The sequence below is a fragment of the Bemisia tabaci genome, chromosome 10, assembly GCF_918797505.1.
Source record: "Bemisia tabaci chromosome 10, PGI_BMITA_v3".
Taxonomy (NCBI): Eukaryota; Metazoa; Arthropoda; class Insecta; order Hemiptera; family Aleyrodidae; genus Bemisia; species Bemisia tabaci.
The window spans coordinates 9,973,327-9,995,226 of NC_092802.1; the positions used below are offsets into that span (position 1 = coordinate 9,973,327).

At 37.6% G+C, this 21,900-nt stretch overlaps 1 protein-coding gene across 1 annotated transcript in view; it reads right to left on the minus strand.

Moving 5' to 3' along the window:
- The window catches only part of LOC109044729 (uncharacterized protein in vnfD 5'region), a 354,911-nt gene that overhangs the window by 118,739 nt on the left and 214,272 nt on the right, over positions 1–21,900 (minus strand). The window lies entirely within an intron of this gene.

Below are 21,900 nucleotides of genomic sequence, written 5' to 3' on the forward strand. Positions count from 1 at the left end.
ATAGTGATACGAAATTTTGCAAAATCTTAAAACGCTGTCGGTATGTAATGTATGCGGAAACGTTTTGAGTCAAAGCCACGAGAGAAAAGCCTACAGAGAATGTTGGTGTCGTCTGATACATATATTCGGACCGCGTTAAGCAGAAAGGAACCAAGCCAAATTTAATTGGGTTATCTAATGTTTTACATGAAAATGGTTGTGAGGATTTTTGTGCAAATTTCAGTGAATTTTCTGCATAGTACGAAGCAAATCCCTCAACATTTTCAAGGAATCCGCACACACGTACTTTTGTGAAAAATTAAATTGCCCAGTTAAAGTTGGCAATAGTTGATGTGGCTTAGGTTCCTTTCTGCTTAACGCGGTCCATTTAAAGGTGCTTTAACATTACTTGTTTTGTGCGTATGAGAATGAGTGAATGTGTGAAATAGAATGTTTATTTAAAAATTACCTCAACACATTGATGAGAGCTCGCATGTTGAGCTAATTTTCAAATAAAACTTCTCCAACACACTGTTGTTTTAAGCATGCCCTGGATTCACATATTATTGAAGAGGGGATCGGTTAGTAGCTCAATATTTGAATCTATTTTTATAGGTTTGTCTATTCCCTGAAGTTATGTCCATAGTCACCCTTTCGATTTTAATTGAATCGTCTTTAGGGATCGGCACAATCGTTGGCCCGATGTTGGGCGCATCTGATAAACCAGAAGCGCCCGACATCGGCTTGAGTATTTAATACACTGATGAATACATAGTTTGTCTGAACATTCTATTGTATGTACTATAAGTTTGTATTATACTGAATAAGAAAAAAAAATATAAAAAAAAAAAAAAAAAAACTGAAGAATACGACACAGTTGCTGACTCATTTTAGCTCAAAGTGTTGATTAGGCTATATTGTTCTTAGCCCTTACATGGATTTTACTACTCCTATCTTATATCTTGTGGGCTTTTAACTCCTTTTGACATCGGTGTTTTATACGTATTCTTTTTAAGTAAAAAATAACGAGACGTTCACAATAATCCCTCCCCTCCCCTTCCCCCTGCTTGTTGTGCATATGTTGTGATTCACATGTCCTTTTACTGGCTCCAGAGGGTAGTTATATTCATTTGGATCGTCAGTGTGAAAATCAGGTCACGTATCAGTGAAGGTAAACAATTAGTGTTAAAGTATCAAAACAGTTTTATGAGACGGAAACGATCACCCTCTTACAAAATTTTCTGAGACCCTCATCAAAAAGGACGTCCGACAGAACACCTACGGTTTCCAACACTTGATGGGTTCATCAAAATCGCACGAAGTGAATCACAAAATGTTGTCCTTGGATTTACATAATATTTACAATATTTATTACATACAACATTTAAAAAATATCAATGAAATAATATCAAAGGATATAATAACAATATATCAAATATCAAGGAAAAATTATGTCTAGTTTCTATGTCACGAATGTTTACCACTCACTTATAACTCCACCACTTGAAAGGAAAATATTTGAAGGATATCGATTTTTTTTTTTTGTTTCTTTAGTATTAGATTGCAAAAACGTTAGCCCACGGCCAAATCTGCAAATAAGAATTCCGTCACTTATAAAGTCGTGAACAAATTAAAATAAAAGTCTCGACCTGTGTTGTGCTATGATATAATTTGAAGTAAACTAAAATTCCGCATACATCAGTATTCACAATTAAAATACGTTTGGGTCTAGTGCACGTAAGTGTAATGTCTGGTGTGAGCAAAGAGGAACGTATTCATTCAACATATTTCTTCTTTCATGAAAAAAATGATTTAAGTTAGCTTAATTTTTCAGCTTCTAAACTATTTTAATTCAAATATCGAACTTTCACATTAATTTAAAATTGAAAATTCTATTGAGTTTTTATCAAAATATTTGACTATCAATTTTTAAATGAAAAGAAAAAATATTTGTCTAATCTATAATGAATCAGAATTCTGATATTATTTTGATCTTTTTCAAACTTTTAATAACGATTGCATACAGTTTTACCGGCGTGCACGCCATCTCCGCTCTACATAAGTTGGAACCTCTTACATCACTTGCATTCAATATGTGTCAGGCCATAGGGAAGAGAACTGAGCTAAAGCTATTTTACATTGTAGACATTGATTCTCATCTCGTATCATCGCATCTCATTGAGAATTTACAAACGACTTCGATTCAAACTATCCTAATATCTCATCACAGCAAGGTGAGAAGTTCAGTAATAACCGATGGTCCAAAAAATATGATCTTCATTCTTGAAGACTTCCAGGAATTATTCAACTTGATTTTTTTCACGATTTCACAAGCAGATTTGACGGAAATAAACAAAGAGATCGTAACCGGTCTTGGAAATAATAAATCGCACCCTGGATGTCAGTTGAAGGAAACCTTACCTCGTTACTGTATCAAAGTTGATGGGCATTACCTCTGGTCAGGAAACCGGAAAGCGTGCAGTAAAGTGGTAAGCATCACGTCATCCGAACTAGAAGACAGGTCAGTTTTGAGCGATAAAGTTTTCAACGCAACTCGCGATTTGTACTTCAATAAAATTTGGAATTGCAGAAACCATCTCATTTTCGTGTTAAAAAATGTTCAGCACAACACTAGAACGATTGAGCCAAAATATTTCACAGATGATACTCTTAAAGAAAGTGTTTCCGGAAGCCTGATATTTTGCTTCAAATTCTTTTGGCGTTTTTTCAAAGGCCGGAATACAGTCATTTGCTACCCTGGCAGCTGCGAAAAATATGACGCGTTTACCGGAAACGTCATCTCATACCGGAACGATACCCTTGAGACTTTTCTCGACTTTTCTTGGAAAAATTTGCACGGAAAAACCCTCGAGGTATCCATAGGTTTTCTCAGGGATACTGATTTGAGGATTTCAACCCGCCCATATTGGAGTGACTTCGTTGATTTTTACTGGGAAGTTCTTTACAACTTCGAACGTTCCGGAAACTGCGTTTTGAGACGTCCAACCTCCAATAAAGATTTCTTTCTGATTGAAGATGGCTTGCGATTTGGGATCGATTTTTTGGTGTTTGACACCGGAATTGTCTTGGAAGAAACGGATGTTTCAAAATTTGATTTTTCAGTCAGTATCCACACGAGTAGATTATGTATCGCTACGCCACACAGCGGTTTTATGTCGCAGGGTCTGGTAATATTCAAAAGTTTTACACCAACTGTTTGGATTTTAGCCTGCATTGCGATCGGAATTTTCGTTTCCATTCACTATATTTTCCTGTACCTACAGTGCGAATCTTTTCGCCGTTTGTACTCCGTCGCAGAAATTGATTACTACAGGAACGCTTCGTCCCTGTTGATCATATACGCGTTTTTTATATGCGGCAGTCCACCATCTCTGCATCTTGGTCGTCTGATTACAGGGAAGATCCTCTTTGTGATCTTCAGTTTCGCCGCAATGATCCTTTCAACGGTTTTTTTGGGTGGAATGACAACACTCCTCAGCAATAGAGTCATGTATCCAGAAATTGATTCTTTGGAGACTCTAGAGACGTCTGATCATTTTATTCAAACTTTTTCGGATCTCGACGGTGACATGTTGACTTATATAAGCAAATCGAACCAATCTGAGACCATGAAGGTTAAATTCATCAACAGTTTGAGTTATTATATTGATTTGTATTTTGATTCATTGGGACCTTTGGTGTGGAACTCGACCGTTTCCTCTTTTTTTCATGACTTTCACCAAATGCACGAAGGACAGCAAGGGAAAGTACTGAAGAAACTTCAGAAAACTATTCGATTAACAGCAGAAAGGGACGCACTTTTACTAAGCTTACCGTTCTCGTCGACCCCTAAAAAAAATGTTCGCATAAAATTCCTCCCTTTACACGACGACGAGATGCCTGAGTACCATCTGATGGGGAAAAAACTTAATGACGTATCCGCTGATGTTCTTATTTCCTAGAAATTGGTTCTTTTTTGATAGAATAAATCAGATGATTGCTCAGTTCTTTGAGTCAGGTCTCTCCGGAAGGATTTTGGAGACATCGGTGTTAAAAGAAACGAGTCTTCAGAGTTTTTTGGAGATGGCTCCTCAAAAAAATGATGACCCTGAGCCTCGCGCTTACAATTTAAATGATTTACAATCGGCTTTCATTGCCCTCGTCACTGGCTTGACTTTAAGTTTCTTGACTTTTGTTGGAGAGATTTTGACTGTTTTACTTCAACGTGCCACCTTTCTAAAATACTTAAGGAAATGGAAGAACTCAATCACGGAGGCTGTTTGAAAGAATCTTCCATGGTGCAAGCTCCAGCGTTGAATCAAATGAAAATAAGTAAATAAGTAGAGACGTGAGAGAATTAAATGAAAATAAGTAAATTGGTAGAGACATGAAATGCACAATATAACGAAATTGATAGTTGATATGTAGCTATATGTAAGTAATTTAATCTATTTTGCACAATTACTATGTCAATTGCACTTCTTCCCAATTTCGAGCAAGACTGCTGTCGGTCTTGTTTCAAAGTTGTTATCTGATAAATAAAATCATTGTTAAAAAAAAAAAAAAAAAAAGCTTCAGCGTTTCAGACAAAGTGATGTTTATATGCCACAATCAGCACTCAGGACTTATAATTCTCTTTTCCCGATGCCATAGTCTTTAGCCTCAAGTACACTGAAGAAATATTGGTAGAATTTACCATTCCTTCACGCTGTATTTCACACAGCGTGAAGGAATGGTAAATACTACCAATCTTCAAGTCGAATCTGCTAAAGGAATGGTTCTGTATCAGTATATAGTAACGTTTACCTTTCTTCTGGCAGAATTGACTCTGAACTGACGCTTTGTGAAATACAGCGTGAAGGAATGCCAAATTCTATTAATGCTTTTTCTCAGTGTAGAATTTTTCATCGTATAATAGCGATGTTTTGAGATTAAGTCACAATTTTTTAACGGTGACTTTTGGCCGATGAACTGGCTGGGATCATCAACATTTGAGCGATTTTCTCCAATCTTGTTGAAATTTCATCTCTATAAAAACGCGTTCGAAGAAATCGAAATTTTATCTCAATTTATCACGATTTTTTTCCGATAGTAAATTGACGTCGATAAAATTGCAATTCATTTCCTGATCAAATCGCATCTTTCCGCGGTCACTGCTACTTCGGATTACAAGAAAAGTCTCCAATCGTTGATAATTTCTTCACTTTGTGGGTAAATATTTAATTTTCGTGTTTTTTTTAGGTTCAAAATCAGATTTCAGAGTAATACTTTTATCTTGAATTTTGCCACGAACGAGTCTTTTATTTCACTATATTTCTCTTAGTTTCATTTTATTTTGTTTATTTTTTATTCAAGCGTGATCAACAAACATAAATGTAGTATGTAAGTTTACATTTGCCCTATGAGGACATGTGTATTCGATATTACCTGGATATAGAATGCAAAGCTAGACCTATTCCCTACATTTCTTAATGATTAATATGTCATCTGTATTACCCCAAAAGAGCTTATTTCGTTTCAAAAAGTTTCACGAAAAATTTGTACTGCAGTATTGAGTACCTTTTCATTGATTCCCTCTGTCCATTCTTCCTATGTAAGTTTGCATGTTGCATAACATAATTTCGTCGTTTTAGTGGGTGTTCAGCTTGATGATGGGCCAAAAATTCGAAGAGATTCACTTTTTGCATCCATTCATGTATAATTTAAGCAAATAAATAAATAAATATATTTAATTTTTTATGTAGGCCTGCAAAATGGTGCTAGGTCATTTTTCCTAATTTTTTTTTCCTACATCAGGTTTTCCTAATACTTTTTCCTACTCGTTTTTTGTCCCATTACAGTAAGTCCTACGAGTGAGATATCCCACTGGCTTTTTTCCTAAGGGCGTTTGTCCTAATAATCCCATAATAATTGAAACGTAAACATGAGTAGAGTAGAGAGAAATTTTTCAGAAAGAGTAAAGTTTTCTCAGCGAGCCGAATTTAAGCGCGTGAACAGGAGACATCACAAGCTGAGCCTTCTATACCCTCAATAGCTTACTTGAGTTGAGCTCAAATTTAGTGCTTTTTTTTGTTTTAAAAAAAAGGTGTAATTTTTTAATATTGTTATATTATAGGGCAACCCCTAGAGAGGGTATTTTAATATAGTATAAGTACTGTCCTCCCTCCCCACAATGGGAGGACAGTGATTATACAGTAAATATATATAAAAATGTATAGAAATAATTTATATAATTATTAATAATGAACATTATTAAATATATAATTTAAGGAGGAGGATGAAGCTCCACTACTTCCGGGCATGCGGCCACAACTTTAACTTGTGAGGTACCTATGTTATTTTTTTATTTCCTCGATCCCCTAGTTTTAAAATTGAATTTAGGACAAATGTCCCTAGGAAAAAAGCCAGTAGGACATCTCACTCGTAGGACTAACTGTGATGGGACAAAAAACGAGTAGGAAAAAAGTATTAGGAAAAATTGCAGTAGGAAAAAATGTTTTAAGAAAAATGACTTGCCACCTGCAAAATGTCGACTATTTAGTTCCGCAAATCTAAAATTACGTACTTCCCTATTCGTATTTGATTTATGTTTTATTTAAATCATCTAAAACCATCTCATTGAGCCAAAAACTTTAGAATTTGTTTGAATCCTCACAAACAAACAGAATGTTTAAAATTAAAATGACATAAAAGAGTTGATCTAATCCAAACTTTATACATTTACCGGTTGCATTTTGGTGTCTAACATACCCAAAATAATAGATTCTAATGGGTTCGTGGGTTCATATTACATATCCACTCTACAAAAGTCTGTGAAAGATGGATGGGAACCTCTTACGTCACTGGCACCTCTTAAGCGTAACTTTCCTCAAAAAGCGATTGAATTTCTGAAGTTGTACAATTTTAGCAACGATTGAATGCAAACATGCAGCCTGTGAATTATATATTTTTTCTTGTTCAAGAGTGCGCCAGAATAAAAAAAAAAAAAAAAAAAAACTTGAGCTATCAACAAATCAAGCAATTTGAAAATAATGAAAACCGAATGTGAATACACGGACAAAACATGCGTCCGATTGAAAGAGAGGAGTAGAGAGGAAAATTTTATGCGCATCAGTAAGCCTGAAACACAGGGAATTCTGCTCTGCGTCAACAGTTTTTTTTTTTTTGGCGCGTATACGTAGTATACCGCCTTTGCGATCGTTTCGACCCCCCACTCAATACAATAACCGAGTCTCTTAGTTCCTTACCGAAAAGTGACTACCGCGAACTTCTGAGATTTTCCAAAGCGTGTAAAAAGTTTATTTATCCGTCAATAATTATGATTTAAAGTTGTTTCTCATTCTGGGGCTCTCTAGTTTATGTGTAATAAATACCAAGAGTCTGCGTTTCTTGGTTTATTTTAAAAAAAACCTTAGAATGCGACGCGCTGATTTAAAATATGCATATATAAGCAGAAACAAGCGAACTGATTCGAGGATGGCTGATCAGGTCGGCACTCGTTGAATGAGAATTTCACTTCTTCGTTTTGTTTAAAACGTTGCTTTGACAGATCTCCACAACCCTGTTAGATTTTCAAAATTTGGTACCCCTTGCTCTGATAGCCGGGGCCAGCAGGATAGTGGTAAGTGCAATCTGTGATGAGCCTCGAGACTCATTAGACCATGTGCTAACCGTGGCCCATACAGAAATTCACTCCCCTATCAGGCCAAAACAGTGCACAGACACAGACAGGCACAAAACCCAGGTAGTGTCCCGGTCCTGGCTCGGTTCGCCGCGTCGCTTCCCAGCTGAAGAACAAAAGGCGACCCTCGCGGTCCTCGTCACAGTCAGACCTAATTACTTTCACTCGATTACCCATTTCACCGTCGCGCTGGAATCCATCAAATTTTCGAAAAAAATTGTTTCGCGAGTACTTAGCAATTTTTTATTTACTCTCCGTGCAAAGACGAATTGAAAGAGGTCTCATTCATAAAAATCGGCCGAATAGAAGAGAAGTTACAGTATTCGAAATCCGAAGAAATCAACGAAACTTCTACAAACAAAAAATAAAAGAAGGGGAAAAAAGAAATGTATAAATTACAATTAAATATAATTGACCTCAGAATTTGGCAAGCAATTCAACTATATAACGGAGAAAAAATTGGGAGAAATTACAAAAAATTCGCCTCTTGCAAGGGGCTTCCTTGTAAGAATTTTGATCTGAAGGCAAGGATTGAATACCAGCGCAATACACCATACAATACATGGTGTGCCAGAACGAACATTTTTTTTGTGTCAAAATCGAAAATTCTTCATATTTTTCAATTACAGTGTCTCTTGAGTCGTTTAAGCCAAAAAAAAATTTCGTCAAGATTCTGGAAAGTAAAGACGCTTTAAAAGTATTCTGGGGCTATGTATCCTAACTGTGTCCACACATGGTTTCTGTTCAGCATATCCATGTGTAAGTATTTTTACACGTAGAATCTAAATTTCACGTCAGGGAGTCGACACATCTCGATTTTTTTCGATTTTATACGGAAAATTGATGGTTTTTCGGGATTGAAATTATTATTGTTTCATGAAAAATAAATGCACCCAAAATGACTATAGCATATTGATTTTTATATATTTGCACCCACGAAATTGGTTGGTAAATTCAACGAGTGAGTGCATCGACCTGGTATATCAAGTTTCTGCAATTTTTTACGGCAAATCGGTAGATTTTCGGGATGTAGATTGCTTACTTTCAATTCATGAATGAATAAAGCATGGACATGGTTGAACTTCTTTGCATGGAAATACGTTTAAAATAACAAAATCAAGACATATTTAATGCAATTACATTTATATCGAGTCAATTTCTTTTCAATAATATATCGGGATTTATAATAGGTACCGGTGATTTGGATATTTTAGCCCCAAAAATACCTTTAAATCGACTGTATCTTTCAGGAGTTCGACAGAATTTTTCCTTTCTTCGCTTAAATTATTCCGTAGCACTTTTCTTTAAGAATCTGATAAGATATTGCTGGGGGCAGATCAAAAAACTTAAACTCGTTCGAATGGCTTTCTACATTCACAATACACGGTCTCGTCAAAGTGCGTCGTCAAAGAGTTGGATCGTATGAATTCTCTTGTTGTGCTACTTGCCTATTTTGAAATCTCTGTAAATGAAAAGTAAAGGGGTTGATATGTGTGAGTTAATGACGCGCCTTATCAACACATTGTGTTGGAGTTCACTGCTTGTTTTTTTATTTTTTTATTTTTTTTTTTTATTTTTTTTTTTTAATCAGAAAAATGAGTCATCGTGACGCTCAGGCTCGAGCTGAAGTTCAAAGCAAAAAAGAGAATGACAAAATCTGGCATACCACTCTGTTGAGATTCGTTAAACTCTTTTTTCCTGTCGTTATTTTTGTTATTATTTCAATTTTTTCATCTGTTTTTGTCCCTCTACATTTAATGTTGCAGAAAGTCATCAACATTTTTCATTACAATTCTAGATATGCAAGATAAAATCACACCTAAAATTCCCTGAAAATGTTAAGAAAAATATGAGCAAGTTCCCATAAAAATTAAACATTGTTGGAGGAATTTCGCCTAGCATATTAAAATATTTTAATGCCTTTTGATCTCTAATGAGTACCAGCACGAAACTTACCGTCTTGCATTGCAAAACTTGTACTTTGATGCCGTCTTGGATTTTACAAGATTGTCAGTTGGGTGCACTGACGAGTGTAAAACAAACACCTCGATGTGCGAAGGATCTAGGATCTCTGACGATGTAACGGTCAGCCACTATGATCTTAAACATTTTAAGGCAATCATCAATATCACTCCTGCAAAAGAAAAAAAAATCCTCAGATGTTTCCACACAGACTAAAATAGAAAGCATAGAAGCGTCATGGTCTTATGTAGAATTGAAAAATGTTATCAACAAGGAAATTAGCTAAGTCGTTTTTTGAAAGGCACCAAGAAATACTCATCTTGATATTTGACATCACAACGATGGTGGTCGCACAAAAATAACTTACATGTATTCCTACTTCAAAGTAATAAAGGATGCATGTGCGTACTGAGGAAAATAGCTCAATAAAAGGTACTAGTCCTCGGTTCATATTGAACACAAATCTTTCTTCAGTTTAGAAAATCGAGGTTTTTGGTCACAGAAACCGAAATGCGGTTCCGTAGAAGGTAAATCTCTATTAGGTGCCTGAACCGAAAAAGTATAGTGTTTACTGTTCAGTAACGAACTAAACTTCAGTATCTTTTACCTGACTTTCTTCCGTGCACGAAATACGGAGCACCGTGTACTGCACTGCCGTGCTAAGGAAGAACGCCGTATAAACATTCGAGAGTTGCCGAATTTCCTTCAATAAAATTTTCATTTTTGAGGAAAGATAGAAATATTTTTTCCTGAAATTTTCAGGGACTTTAGGTGGAATGGCGAACAAAATCATCTGAAAAATTACAGGGAAAATATTCATAAGTTTACCAGGAAATGCGTATTTTATCAAAGGAAATTTGGCAACGCATGGTGGTTCATACGGCGTTCTTCCTTAGCATGGCAGTGCAGTGGTGCACGCGCAATCGGCGCAATGCGTGAAGTATCCTTACAGTATGCGCAATGCGTGAAGTATCCTTGCAGTCTTGTAGGCGCTAATACGAGTCTCGCGGTAGCCGCACTCTGTTTGACTGTAATATTCTAACTCGTTGGGTCATGCGTTTTTCAACTCATGACTTTTAAACATATATAGGAGCTTTCAGTGAGGGCACCTGAAAAATTATCTTCAGTTTTTGCAACAAAGTATCCCGAAAAATATCGGCATCAATGGACATGATCAATAAAAATTTTAAAAATATGAACGTGAAAGAAAGGAGAAACACCCGTTCGATTTATTGACTGTCCATGCAGGCCTCGGAGCACCAAGCTACGTATTGCACAAGAATGCGTTGTTAATGAGTATTTTAATTTTTACAGATACTAAATGTTTTTACGAATAATTTTTCCTTACAGGAGGAATGAATTACTGTGCTTAAAGTTAGCAAGGAAATCAGATTAGGTTCTCTGATCTGATTACCTATGATACTGGGTTTCAGGACATTTTGTCAACGTACCTTAGTTGTCCAGTAGTTTACGCCCACACGTAAAATAAGCAACAGTGACTTGGCCCAAGCGTTATATGTATTTTAGTCGGTATGTAAAATAATATTGACAATATAGAAATGAGAAATTGAGAGAGAAAGAGGAGTTGTTATGGTTGCTCATTTTCTAAATGAAATGTTATTACTTTCTCCTTTTGAATCATCTTTTTAAATTGTCATTGGTGAATATTTGGTTTTATTTTCATCCTTAAAATATTCGATGTACAATAAACCTTATATACGTATAGGTACTTTTTTGGCGCGTATACGTAGTATACCGCCTTTGCGATCGTTTCGAACCCTGCTCGATACAATAACCGAGTCCTTTAGTTCCTTACCGAAAAGTGACTACCGCGAACTTCTGAGATTTTCCAAAGCGTGTAAAAAGTTTATTTATCCATCAATAATTATGATTTAAAGTTGTTTCTCATTCTGGGGGTCGCTAGTTTATGTGCAGTGAATACCAAGAGTCTAAGTTACTTGGTTTTTTTAAAAAAAGCCTAAGAATGCGACGCGCTGATTTAAAATATGCATATATAAGCAGAATCAAGCGAATTGATTCGAGGATGGCTGAGCAGGTCGGCACTCTCGGAATGAGAATCTAACTCCTCCGTTTTGTTCAAAACGTTGCTTTGACAGATCTGTAACCTCGGTTATACTTTTCAAAAGTTGGTACTCGTGCTCTGAAAAACCCAAATAAGCCAAGTTCGTGTAACTATGGTGTCGTTGCCTCGACCGGGCTGTGCTGTGTTGCCAATTGTTGGAGGATAGGTTACTTGCCCGGTGGTAGCTACCGCCACTCATGATAGTGCAATCTGTGTAAGTGCAATCTGTGATGAGCCTCGAGACTCATTAGACCATTAGCTAAACGTGGCTCATACAGGAATCCACTTACCCCTCTCTTCCCCACGCTCCTGATCACTGCGTCGGCGTCTCGACGAACAATAGCTAATGACGGTCGCCAAGCGAGGCCGGGATCCTCAGCCCCTCGCCCAATTACTTACGCTTCATTAACCATTTCACCGTCACGCTAGGATTCGTCCAATTTTAAAAAAAAATTGTTTCGCGAGTTTTTAGCAATTTTTTCCTTACTTTCCGTTAAAACACGAATTAAAAGAGGTCTCATTCATAAAAATCGGCCAAATAGAAGAGAAGTTACAGTATTCGAAATCCGAAGAAATCAACAAAACTTCTCCAAACAAAAAATAAAATGAAGGGGGAAAAAAAGAAATGTATAAATTACAATTTAATATGATTGACCTCAGAATGTGACAAGCAATTCAATTATAAAAAGGAGAAAAAATTGAGTGAAATTACAAAAAATTAGCCTCTTGCAAGGGGCTTTCTTGTATGAGTTTTGACCTGAAGACAAGTAAATCCCGTTATATTATTAAAACGAAATTGACTCCATAGTTTAATGCCTTAGTTTCTTGAATACGATTATTTTAAGCACTCGAAAATTTATACCAGCAATTTTACCCATGGGGTGATTTCCTGAGAGCTGATAATATCACGAATTTCTCATAGAGCCCTTCAAAAATGGCTTGCTTTTTGGGCAGCCGATTCGGCCATCAAACCGGGGTTTAAATGGAAGCTGATAATAACACAAAGCTCTGAGAAAAATTTTGAGATGAGTATAGGAACGGTTTGTAAATTACGAGGAGAGGCGGGCATTCTGTTCAGCATATCGATACATAAGTATTTTCACACGTAGAATTTAATTTTCACGTCAGGGAGTCGACATATTTTGATTTTTTTTATTTTATACGGAAAATTTATGGTTTTTCGGGATTGAAATTACTTACAATTGTTTCATGAAAAATGAATGCACCCAAAATGACTATAGCATTTTGACTTTCACATACGTGCACTCACTAAATTGATTGGTAAATTCAAAGAGTGGGTACATCGACCTGGTATATCAAGTTTCTGCGATTTTTTACGGCAAATCGGTAGATTTTCGGGATGTGGATTGCTTACTTTCAATTCATGAATGAATAAAGCATGGACATGGTTGAGCTTCTTTGCATGAAAAGACGTTTAAAATAACAAAATCAAGACATATTTAAGACAATTGCATTTATATCGAGTCAATTTCTTTTCAATAATATAACGGGATTTATAATACCGGTGATTTGGGTATTTTAGCCCCAAAATACCTTTAAATCGACTTTATCTTCTAGGAGTTCGACAGAATTTTTCCTTTCTTCGCTTAAATTTTTCCGTAGCACTTTTCTTCAAGAATCTGAAAAGATTTTGCTTGAGGCAGATCAAAAAACTTAAATTTGTTCGAATAGCTTTCTAGATTCACAATACACGGTCTCGTGAAGGTGCGTCGTTGACCTTGCAGTGTTGGATCGTGAATTCTCTTGTTGTGCTGCTTGCCTTTTTTGAAATCTCTGTAAATGAAAACTAAAGGGGTTGATATGTGCGAGTTAATGACGCGCCTTATCAACACATTGTGTTGGAGTTCACTGCTTGTTTTTTATTTTTTTTAAATTTTTTCTTTACGAAATTATTACTTCATTTTGGAAACATTTATATTTTTAAAACGTGACAAATATTTGCAAAACATTTTTCAAGCGACATTAATATCAATGAGCTGCAGTTGACTGAACTGCAGAAACTGCAGTTCAGAACTGAACAGAAACTGCAAAAATGAATAAAAGAGGGGAAAAAAAAACCAAGAAGCACGCAATCTTTAGTTTTAACCCATTTGTACATCGATCTTTTAGAGTCAAATACGTCAAATTTTGAGCATTTGGTTGCGCGTACACCTCCCTGCAGCACAATAAAAGCACAACATGTAAAAGAAAAAATTAAAGTGCCTTGGAAATCATTAAATTTGACACGGAACCACCAATATTTAAAAAACACACATTATATTATTATTCTCCTTTGATAAATTGATACATATTTTTCCCCATCAATTTAAATGAGAATAATCAATGCAGAGTGTGCAATCATTTCAAAATCATGAGTTAAAAAACGCTGACAATGCGAGTAGAAATATTAATGCCTAACAGAGTGGAGGGGCGTGCTGCCAGCGCGAGAGGCTCACTGGCGCCTACAAACCTAAGTGGATACTTCGCGCATTGCACAATGCTTGAAGTATCCACTTAGGTTTGTAGGCGCCAACGCGCGTCACGCGCTGGCCGCCCGCCGCCGTGCGGCGGCGCCTGAAGCAACTATTTCACAACAGAGATGTTGCACAGTAATATACGAAATTGAACGAATTAAGAATGACAGGCATCCTTTAAAAGTACAGATCTTTTCTCGCAAAATAAATCAAGATACTTATCGTACACAGGAAAAATCTAAGGGCCTTTAGCTGAGGCAAATACAGAGGTTTATCCGGTTCAGGTATATCAAGGTGGGAATTTCTTGAAAGATAATTAAGTCCTGTTACACCAAAGAGGTGTAGAGAGTTTGAGTGAATTTTGTCACATGGAATTGACGCTCCTCTATTTTTACCAAAACTCTCAACTATTGTAAATTACTCTCCGTTGGACCAAACAGATAAAACAAAAAAACAAGCAAACCCTCATTCTTCCAAGGCATTATACATTTTCATCCAAAAATGTCGTGAGCAATTGTCGTTTGTATTTACCGCGGTTTGTGTGTTGTCCGTTTTGTTTGTCGTGTGTCGTTTGTGTTTGTCGTGTTCGTGTTTTGTGTGTGTCGTTTGTGTTTTGGAAAAAAACCTCGCATTCGATACAGAAATCGATAGCTGTATCGAATGCAAGGTTTTTTTCCAAACACGATTCTGCCTTCATTTCTCTGAATTTTTCCGATTTTTGGGTTTAGAATGATTTTTAAAGCTCATGCGCAGGGACTATTGTCCTTTTTTTTGCTGAAAATTCAAAATCTGCCGAGATTTTTGACCTAAAAGATTCCACATATCGCATGCCAGTTCGACCACGTCACTTGAGCTTGACGAATCACCTGAATGTTGAATTTTCATTAAAAAACTGAAAACATTAGTTGCGAATTGTATACTGTAGGACGCGGCAGTCTCTAACTCATTTGTGCTAAAATTGTTAGTTAGGCAATATTGTTCCAAAGCCATCAATATTGTGCGTGATATGCACCATACTTTTTTGCCGAAAAAAAGCTCAAACCTACCGCGACTAATGATGCAACTACGTGCGAACGCTCGTGAACTCTGTAAAACATTTCGACTGAAATGTATGAGACTGCAAAAACGAGCATGGCGGTTTGCGACGCTGCAAAATTCCTGTCATAATTTAGTTTCAAGAAGCGTAAAATATTCAACGTCATTTCTTGAAAACTTCCTAGAATATTCTTCTCTGTTTAAAGGTAATAGAGAATTTGCACACACAAATTTTAATGCATCATCTGAGAGTGCGCCTAATGAGCTGAGTTCGCAGTATTTTTCATACTTTTTTTCTGACATGGGAAATTGGAGAAAAATTGATCTAAAAGTGAGAAAATGTGCCGCCTTACGACGTCATCTGGCGGCATTATTCATTTAAACACATGTATTTTAGCAGATTCGGTTATTTTGTCATATTTTCTCCAATAATTGTTCAATTTAGAAACCAAAGACATCCTCGTACTCAGTTTTCCTAGTAGTATCATTTTAAAGATGAAATTCACAAAATTTAAGACACCTGCAAATTCTCTAATCCGTGCAAATCTCAAAGAATAGGGATGATTTGGACTATATTTTGCAATCAAGAACTATAAATTTCGGCCCGGTTTAAAAATAACGTATGTGCTATTAGTTTCCCTATGCACTTAAGTGTTTTTCAGATAAGTTAAAATGTATAGCTCCAAATTGCAAAATGCAGTCCATTTTGTTTCCCGAGGATGAAATGAAGTGGAAACGGAGATTTTGAAACACCGCAAACAAGAAATACGTCAATGCAGTTTCATAGTCGATTTGCCGTATCGTTGACATGTAAGACCTTCGCAAAATTTAGCGTACAGACAAGAAAAAAAGAACCAAGCGAGCAATTAATGACTTCTCTCTGGAAAGAGGTTATTTTTAAAAGTAGCGTTGTCTCCGTTCAAAATACCCGGTACTCGTGACGAATGATCCACGACCTGAAGAAACGAAAAAATTAGGATCGTTAATTGCATACTCGTCAGACTTAGAGATAAAGCCATCGTTCCCCGGACGAAAGAACGTAACTTCTTTCTTAAGTTGTGAAATTCACTCGAATAATTTAATTTTACACAAAAATGTACCCATGCAATTTTGGTCCAATAATTTTCTGGTTTTTGCATAAAAGCAGAGGAGAAATCTGTGAAATTTTCAGCCAAAAATCCCAAATATTCTCCTGGTTAAAATACAGCATGCTAGGGGTGATTTGGCAACATCAAAATAAAGGCACGTTCTTTCGCGAGGAGAACGACGAAATGTTAATAATTTATATTGAAATACGTAGGAAAATTGACACTTTTCCAGCAAAATATGACAACAGTGCATTACTTACTAAGCACATCTCCCAAAAATACTGTTAAGGGAAACTCGTTAAATTTTTTCTGGTGTTAATGACGGCAAATACTTCTTCCGGTTTTTCGACCGCTTCGTCCTCCCACGTCAAGTCCCCCCTTCCATTTCCAGGATCATTTCAGAATTTTTTAAGCAGCCCTGACACCCCTTCCCTCTGATCTCGTGACGGCATTACCGGCCCCTTCCTCGACCAAAAAGCGGATAAGTTTAGTCGCACTGTAACAGTAAGAATGGAATGGCTGCAACGGTCCGTTTCGATATTGTCCTTTATTGTGGTCCCCCTCCTGATTTATGTGACCCAAGTCAGCGCAGCCAGAAAGGAGCCTCCCCCAGTTGTGGACGAATACGCACATGTGCGTGGTGAAGGTCTAGAGGTAAGAATTGAATATACATATGTTAGAGTCAGTGTTCAAAACTCACCTTTGAGTTTTAGGAGCCATGTGGCGCATCAAGCCTTATTTTTAGGCGCTATTGAAGATTTTTTAGGGGCAAAATTGACTTATTGCCTATATCTTACGGCGCATTCAGTGAATAGTTAGACGCAAGATGTTTTTGTAACAGAACTAATGAGTAGCTGTAACTTGGGGAACACAAAAGCACTAAGAATGAAATCATGAAGAATAGAAAAAGCAAGCTTTCACTTGTAGTGCTAAAAATTCAGAGTTTTTTCAATTCAAATAGATTTGTTTTCCTTTCCTTATGTGACTTCCTGTTAAAATCCAGAATTTTTAGGGGGCAATTTTTAGGAGCCACGTTGGCGCAGAGCCTTCATTTTTTAGGCGCCTTGACCGAAAAAAAAAATACTCTACTTACAGTACTGGTGGAAAGGCTTTTTGTGTAACTCAATAAACCATGACAACTCATCCTGTTGCAATAGAGAAACGCACTTTCGTTCAACTACATACATATAGATCGCTTTACAGCACTCCCTCGCGCTCTCCGACCCCTAACCTCCACTGCTCTCTTTCAAACCACAAATCTTGGGGGATTGAGCACCTTAACCAAAGACATAAAGACGGAGGGCTAAAAGCAAAAAATGAAGCTTCTTTTCAACCACCTCTACTATTGGCTAGAGGATTGGCGGGGAAATCGGGACAAGTTTGAAATTCAAATGTAGGGCGGGAACTAAATAAAATTGCGGAAACAAAGTATTCTAGGTTGATTTTTGCCCAAATTCACTTACCCACTCATATTTTTTTAACTTTAGGTTAGTTTTGGTCCGTCGTCGACCGATTAATTTCATTTGGGAGTAACGGTCATCTAGCACTGTAACGGCCTGTTTGAACCTGCAGAACCACCATGAGCAGAAGAAAAACTAACTTTATCTGAGATTACTGCCTGTTACTGAGCAAAAGTAGGTGTATTATATTAGGACGCAGACCGAACTTTCTTAATATAATCGTTTTAGGCATTTAAAACACGTTTAGAAGAAGAAATAAGGAAAAATCAAGAGGACAAGTTCAAATCAAATTTCCGTTTGCCGCCATGGATTCCCGCGCTCATTTACACACTCACACAAGCACCCAGCGCCAAACCAGGCTTCACTTTTTCCCCGTGCTTTTAGATACGAGCACTCCGTCTTTATGTCTTTGACCTTAACATTTCCGCTTCAATCCCTTCCCCCCAACCTTTCATTGGGCGCCCTCTGCGTCTTCTCCCAGGAGGAACCCAGTCAAGGACCTTCTTCGGCAACCTGTCTCCTGCCATTCTCTGGACATGACCATACCAAATGAGTTGTTTTGTCATAATGTCATGCACGATGGTCTGCTTGGCATCCATGATCTCCCGTACCGTCTCATTTCTGACGCGATCCTTTCTGGAAATACCAGCGGATCTACGCCAGAAGTCCATCTCTGTTGCCTCTAAAACCTCCCGGGTCCGCTGTTTCATCGGCCATACTTCACACCCGTAGGTTACTATGCTCTTGACAATCGCGTTGTAGATCCTTCTTTTGTTCTCTTTGGAGATCCTTTGGTCCCAAAGGACTCCATTTAACATAGCGATTGCCCTCCTACCCTGCATATTCCTGTTCTTGATGGCCTGGTCCAATCTTCCATCCTGGGTTAGAAAAACTCCTAAATATTTGTAAATATCGCAGCTTCCAATTTGCCGCCCATCCTCTAATTCTATACTTTGCTGATTCCCGCCAACGGTCAACTTCTCGGTTTTGCTGACTTTCACCTCGAGGCCCCATTTCCGATACTCAGCCACCAACTTTCGAGTCATGTACTCAGCATCATCCTGATCTTGGGCGATAAGTACTTGGTCATCAGCAAAGCATAACGTGTACAGAGTTTCTTCATCATTCAGAGGGACACCCATTCCGGAACATTTTTTCTTCCATTCACGCAGTACATGTTCTAAGTATATTTTAAACAAGGTGGGGGAGAGGCAACACCCTTGTTTTAGCCCCTTTGTTACATAAAAACCCCCCGACAAGCCCCCTGTACATTTAATTCTTGCGAAAGTCCCTTGATAAAAAAGCTTAATTGCATTAATTAGTCCACGAGTAAAATCAGATTTTTCCAAGGCCTCCCAGAGTTTCACTAAAGGCACGCTATCATAGGCTTTTCGCAAATCCACGAACACCAAGTGCAATTCTTGACCAACCGCCATCTTCTTCTCAATAACCTGGGTGATGCAAAATAGATGGTCGACGGTTGATCTGCCAGCCCTGAAACCCGCTTGCTCTTCTGCCTCATGATGAATCCATTCTTCTTCGATTTTAGCTTTCAATATCTTACCATAAATTTTACTGATCGTCCCGGTCACCGACAATCCACGATAATTATCGAGATCGTCCTTTTTCCCCTTTTTTTGGGTAGCTGTAATCCAACATTCTTTCCACTCCTTCGGGACTTCATCACCCTTCGCACATTTATCCATTAAGTCCCTTAAGCAATGGAACAGCCTGTTGGACCCACATTTAATTACTTTCGTTCAACTACTGTGCGTAATGCGGGGGAGCTATATATACCCCCAAGTAACCTAGCTTATTCTCGTTACTAATTACTCGCTAAATTAATTCTAATAAGTGGTTAGGCTCTGTAGGTCCGTACACCCTCTAGAATACTCAAGTTTTAACTCAGTGGCACGACTGGTGGTGCGCTCTGTCATGAAGCTGCGAACTAAGAGTGTTAATGTTCTTGGCATCACTGCTCCGGTCTCTTGTTTTCATAGTGCTTGTATGTGCTTCCCGCTAAAATATTGGAGTCATCTGTTTGCACTACCTCAAGAACTTAAAATTTCCATTAAAAAAACCTGCCAAAAAACAGCTTTTGTGCCCCCTCTCGGAGGAATTTCAGGATGTTGTTTAAATGTGACCTAAACGAAACTCCAAGATCAGGAATTCCGCCAGTGGAAGTTTTAGCTCCATTCCAAAGCTCGTCTTGGCAATATGGCGTTGCAAAGTTTACATTTTTTTATCATTTTGAAAATACTTAATTTTGAAGTTCCTTGGCTGAAATAACAACTTCATTTAATCCTTTTGGGCGCTTCTGGGTACCAGATGCGCCCTTTCCAGCCGTTCGACTCCCCCGATGTAACATGTACTATACTACATACCGTTTTGCCTTATGGGTAATGACGCCATTCTGGTACACCCGGGAAAATTTGATTTTCTTCTGCATCTGGTATTCGTAAAAGTTTTCGTGAAATGTTTTGCTTTTAAGCATAACAATCTCGCACGGACGTATTACCTGGTTAAACTATTTTGGGGCTTCGTTATGCTTAAATGCCTCATATTCGAGGTTGTAGTTTCAGATTGATTCGAAAAAATCACGAACAGTCACGTGATCTCTTCATTTTAGTGACGTATTACTGTGCTATTTTGTGATTGGTTCATTTTCTCGGCGCAGCATCGTCAAGCGTCAGCTGTTTGCGGCTCTGGGTTGAAGGTTTAAGGTTATGTCAGAGAGAATAGAAAGTTAGAGGCCCGACTCGATGCTAGGTAATTGAAACAGATGCGCTCGCAGCGCGCTCGCTGGCAACGTACGCAACTACTATTTTCTATTGTTTTCCAGAGACTAGCGGCGGGTATGTTGCTGCCGGACCACCTTCACGTAGGCAATTTGTTATACATCGTCCGTTCGCAATACTCTCGCTTGGCCGTATGAAAACGTTCCTCGCATGCGCAGTGTTAAAAAAGCGCCCTCCAACGCTTTGGCGTTGGAACTGCTTGTTTTACTTTCTGAGGCAAAATTACATAGGTTGATGCCACTGTGCCTCAAAAAATAGAAAGGGATCAGATCACGTACAGTTGTTTTCTCAACCGATAAAACTTCAAAATATTCACTTATCAATGTTTACAAATCTGACACACTGAATGTGCGTGTGCTTACATTAAGAAAGTTGATCAACAACTCGCTTCGAAGAGAGGAATCTGTAAAGTTGTGCTGTTTTTACAAAGATGAAAATTTACTTCTTTTCAATAAAGGCCCGAAGCAAGAAATTCCTGAAGCATCCAGAACTGTTATGGAGTAGAGCAGCAGTTATTTACACAATAGACTTCACAATCGGTGAGTATGAATTATGCGGAGTATTTTAACGTAAAGTAACGTAAAGTAACGTAATGTACCGTAAAGTAACGTAATGTACCGTAAAGTAACGTAAAGTAAAGTAACGTAAAGTAACGTAAAGTAACGTAAAGTAACGTAAAGTAACGTGAAGTAACTTTAAGTAATTACAGGAAGGCCTGAGGATCAAAAGTTGAAGACAGAGAAATGGAAATATTGTCCAAATATTCAGCTCCGCTCCTCCGACCAGAAAACAAATGTAATTAAAAATGTGAAATGAAAATAGAATTTTTTCATTGGAAAGGAGGTCCCTAGCAAACATCAATACGGTGCTCCGGCTCCAGTGAAGTTGTAATTCATCAGAACTTTAACAGGTTACTGGATCTATCGAAAGGGTGATAGCTAAAGGATTGCAAATAACGCCAAACATTGTCTCTTTTACACTACTGTGAACGACGTTAAAAAAAGGAGGAGTTACTAGTTGGACAAAAAGTCGATAGCCCTTAGATCCCCTTTAAAGGAACCCAAAAATGTGTCTAACCCGCTAGTTTTCCTTGATATAGAAAAGTTTCATTTCTCTATCTCTAAACGTCCCAAAGGTAACGAGGGAAATGCCATCTACCATCTTCTCTCACTTTAAATTACAGCACACTTTGTCGTCTGTATATCAGAGTCAACAGTGGTTACTTCATTATAGGCCAGTTGCGCTGGTTACGTTATTGAGTTTTGATGCTTTATTTTTATAGATCAGCTAAAAATAATAAGACCTATCTAAACAGGAACTTTCTACATTCAATATTAACC